This window comes from Pteropus vampyrus, unplaced genomic scaffold (assembly GCF_000151845.1).
Source record: "Pteropus vampyrus isolate Shadow unplaced genomic scaffold, Pvam_2.0 Scaffold31, whole genome shotgun sequence".
NCBI lineage: Eukaryota > Metazoa > Chordata > Mammalia > Chiroptera > Pteropodidae > Pteropus > Pteropus vampyrus.
Genome location: NW_011888812.1, coordinates 8,931,263 through 8,936,293, shown reverse-complemented (window position 1 = coordinate 8,936,293; position 5,031 = coordinate 8,931,263).

Below are 5,031 nucleotides of genomic sequence, written 5' to 3'. Positions count from 1 at the left end.
TGGGAAAAGAAGAAAATCAGAACATTCCATGGAGACTAAGGGGTGACTTTCACGACAGGAAGCCTCTTAGTGGCCGAGGGGGCTTCTGGGGCCTGAGAGGGAGATGACAGTAAGAACACAGAGGCTAAAGGAAGGGAGGAGAAAAGGCCACCGAGAGGAAGCCGGCCCCGGGGGAAGCGGCCGCTGGGAGCAGGAGGGCTTAGCATCCGGGAGGAAAAAATAAAAACGCTTATCTATATCTTCATCGAATTTGCACCCACCTTCTTTCTAAAACAATTTGGGCAAAACATCACTTGTCACCCACCCTATACCGGCACCATTAGCAAACAACTGGGGAAAGACCCCTCCTCAGCGACCCAGCCTGCAAGCGGAGAATCATGAGCAGCAGTGGAGGGAGAATTAGAAACCTTTTATCTACCTACAACAGCTCTGTGTGCTTTCTCCAAGAGATCCTTGTGGGATAAACACATTCGGAGAGAGAGGCAGATTTATTTGTAATGGTTTGGGCTATACCTCCTTTGGCCTGACCGACAGGTGAGGTACGTAAGTTACCTGCTGGAAGTGGACTTGAAGTGAGAGCAGCAGGAAGGGGCTTACGGCCTCTTTTAGTTCCTTCCAACCTGGCAACACGCAGACTCCTAACCTGACATCGAAGCCTTTTGGATGGAACCCATCTGAATCGCCCTGAGTACAGGCCTGGGATAGAGGCAAGAAGGCAGAGATTCAACCGTGGTGAGTAAATTTAAATGCTTTTATTAACAATCTTCTTACATTACAAGGATAATATGACAAAAGGAAAGGTTCTGCGTACATATTATGATAAACCAACATAGCTCTATTGGTATCCAGTGTTCTAGGTCCCGTCACACAGGTACTATAAAGCGTAGTCTGCAAAATAATGAGTTTTTTTTTCTTTTTTAAGAAAGAAAGTATTAACATATTAATATGTATGGGATAACAGACTCCTAGGTATTTCCCCCCACCCCCACTTAATTTTTCCTTTGCGATCGAAATGAAACGGTTCAGCAGCGTGGGGGTGGAGAGAAGGAGAGAGACAGGGGCTGCAAAAGACTGAATCAGACTGCTGGCTCTTCTGGAGAGACAGAAGTGAAGACTGAGGGGTGTGGTGTCGAGGGCAGCCTGGCCTTTGTCTTTTTGTGAGCGGTACTGTAACCAGCTGTCTTTTGGACGGAGGGCCTGGTGCTCTCGATGCCCCGTGGCTGCTCTCTCTCTGAGGTACAGTGCATTGTGGGATTGCTACCCAGGGGTGCCCATCCCTTGGCCATGGGTCTGATCCACCGCAGCGGGAGGAAGGCTCGGGCTGGGCCTGGTCTCTTTCGAGCCAGGCCCTGGAGGGTGTTCCGAGACCCGGTTGGCAGCTAGCTGTGGCTCAAGGAGACCCAGGCGGACATGGAAGGAAGAGGAGGTGGGCATTGGCAGAACAGACCCACTCTGGACGGTAGGTACAGGGGCGGGTCTGCTGGAGACTGAGGTCCGTTGGTAGGATTGTGGGGAAGAGCGCACAGGGGGTCAGCGGAGGCTGGGGATGAGAGATAAGTGCCTTCGGAGAGCCAAAAGGCAGAGGCTGGTCCAGAGAACAGAGGACAAACCTGCCCTGTCTCCCTTCATCTGCAGCCCCACCAGACCCCCTCCCTTGCCTCCAGGGGAAAGAAACTACTGAGAGAAACCTAGAAGCGAAATGGGCTTCTGATCCTGTCAGGGCTGCACAAGCCCTCCGTTGTGCTGCCAGCTGCGCCAGTGCCCCCTCAGGCCCCAGACATCCCCGCCCGCTGGGGACGAGAGCAGGTACAAGCTGAGGAGGGCGCCGTGCCCGACGGAAGAGGATGAGCTTGGGGCATCCGGCTCAGCCTCTGCCTCGAGTCACAGAATCAGAACAGTGTATGTGAACTAAACCTGCCAGTAGCGGTGGGGTGAGGGGTCAATAGGCAGGAGAGGAAAGAGTGTTGTCCTGAGTACAGCCAGCAGCAGCAGCTGTGCAAAGTGGGCTGGGCCAAAGCCCTGCTTCTGAACTTGAATTGCTACTGAATCTATGAGTGTGTGGATGTGTCTCTTCCACCCTTTTCCGTTAGCTGATGCCCCCTCCCCTGGGCAGAAAGCCTCTGGATGGTGGGCAGCTCTTGGCTGGCAATGCTCACACTGCCCACTTCACTTCTCCAGTGTCTGGCAGACAGTGGTGGAGTGGGTGACTGTACTTCAGAGGTTTGGCCTCTAGGGGGTAGTAGAAGCTTATGAATGGGGAGGGGCAGCATCTTTCCTGGACCACTCATGGTCCAATTTGCACCTTTCCTATGGCCACCAATGCTGCTCATTCCTGGGGTGGAGGGTACTGGGGGTAAATTGTGCAGTGGTCCCTACACCAGGGGTCAGTGACCACGTCCTACAGCCAAGCAGCAGTGACCACCTAAGCATAGGCTTGCAGGAGGATGTAGGGGGGACTTCAGCTGGAGCTCAGGGAGTGAGTATCTCCTTCCAACCTCAGACCAAGCCTGAGGTAAAGGAGAGAAAGTGCACGGAGAGGGCCAGGACCCAGTTACTCCTCTCTCCAACACTCCGGGTAGGAGGCCCCATTCCCAACAAATCCTGCCTGCTTAGCTCCCTCATCGCCCCCTACAAAGGCTCTGCCTCCTCCCGCTTTGCACGACACAGGCTTTCCCGCTGCTCTCCCAGCTCTCTATAGACTCTATTTTTATATCTATTTAAAACATAGAAATGTATAAATATATAGGATATTATCTATAGATATATAGATGTGATTCAATCTCTTACTCTGTGTGTATACGTACTGTATATGTCCATATATACAATATATATGCTGTAGCATTTGTATTATACACTGCACATACCCCTGCTTCCACGCCCTCTCCTAGGGAGGCTGGATTGCATAGGTATTTCCGGGGCATACCACTTGAAGGGATTGGGGTGGGGGGGGAGAGCCACATGGAAGAGAAGGGCCGTACCATTTTCCTCCCCAAAGGGCACTTTTTCTCCCTCTGGCTAACACACAGAGATCACCTCAAAGGCTCCTTAAAATATCACAGCTCCACCCACTCGGCTGAAGCGCCCACAAGGGGAGGGCAGCTAGGGGCCTTCCTCCAAGCAGAAACATGGCCCTGTGTGTCTCTTGACATAATCTTCCCTCCTCAAGACCGGACTAGAACCTAAGACCCAGCACCAGCCCCATGAATCCCATGCCTGGAATGGGACTGTCCCAAGCTCACCTGCCCTCTGAACACACCATTCTCATCTAAGGAGGCCTGGCCCCCCTGCCTCCGCTGTCCCAAGCTGGCCTGGCTGGGCCTGCCACTTGAAGCGGGGGAGGGGATGTGAGGTCCAGTGGGACTAGAGCCATTCTGCCCAAACTGGGTTTCAGCACCAAGAAAACACACAAATTCTACTCGGAAATCAACCCAGACCATAAGCCAAAACCAACTCTATGTTCCTACAGGGGGTGGGAGGAAAAATGAAGAGAGAATCTCGAAGTCCTATTTCAACCCCCAGGCCACATCCTGGACCCCGCGATGTTCCAGGTGACTAGCCCTGCAGCCCAGGCTGGGCCAAGTTTGGGGTCCATCTCAGTCTCCCCACGATCATTTTCAGCATTCTACATACTTTTTCCCATTGCTCCTTCTTGGTAACACTTCCAAACAAATGGAAACCATTTAAGCATCACCTTAAACATGACCTTAAATAATTACAAGGTCCTTCCTCCAAATTAAAGGGTCAACATAAGCAAGCCAAGGAGAGGGGACTCAGCAAGATAACCCAACGTGAAAACATGGGGGACTGGGGCCAAGACCCCCAACTACCCTGGATTCAGGGCCTAGCACTGACCTGGGCCTTCCAGGGATCCTGGAGCTGGAGCCTGTTCTCACTCTCAAGTGAGCATGAGGCAAGAAGGACCCGCCCAGCACTACAGAAAGTTGTCGGCAGTCAAAAAAAAAAAAAAAAATCATATTCAGCCAGGCAGTCAACACTTGGGGATTCTGACACAGCAAGAGCTGCAGACAGGGCTGGGCTGTCCTCAGGTTTCACAGATATTAGATGGCAGTGGGTCTTTTTTCTCCACTGAGGAGAAGCAGACCATTTTAATCACAAGGGCTCCTGGTTCCCAGGCTCTGTAGTGCATCTGCTTGGCACAATTGGCCACAAACCTAATCTCATTTCCCACCCCCTCCAGAAGCTAAAGAAAGTCACTAATCAGCCAGCCCAATTAGAACAAGTCTTAACTCTAGAGACACCAACATTTTATTCTAAGCCAATGGTTGTCATTCCTAAGCCGGGGGCTGAGTTAAAAGGCTCTGTCTTGTCTGAAGCCACCACATTTGAGAAGCAAGTACTGCCCAGCCACAGTTTTTTATACCCATCCAAGGGAGGTTAGGCCAGCCAAGCATGTAGTTCCCTGGGCTAGACCTGAGGGTCCCATCACCCCGAGTCCTTTTCAAGGAAGCAGAGAGTGGGAAACGCCTGTGAGAGAAATCACAGGTAATCGCATGCAGCATTCACAGGACAGAAGCTCTGAGCCTCCTGGGGCATCTAGGCTGAGAAAAGCTCCTGTGTAAACTGCAGTGGTGTGTCACCCTGATTATTCCCTGGTTACCATCATCCCAAGGCAAAGTGGCCTTCAGAGTGTCTGACCGGCCCAGGCCTGGCTGAATTCAGCAGAGGTCATGAACACCCAGAGTTTGAGAGGCGTCCTGCCAAACTTCAAGACCCTCCAGAGCTCATCCTTTTTGTTCTGGACCTTAGTTGGGCAGGTGGCCACCTGTAGCCACACGCTGCTAGCAGCAGCTCATGCTTCTAACCCAGAGTCAGGTCACTGGCTCCCAGCTCTCTCAGAAGACACAGGGTTGATACTGGCATTGGCCCAAAGGATCGTTTTTCCCTCTGCATAAAAACTGAGTGAGCTAAGTTTGGCCATGGCCTCTTGAGAGGACACATTCACAGGCCAGACCAGATGCTTGAGCAGATACTAATGAGCCTCTCTTCCTGGTTTGCAAAAGTGAGTGGTCT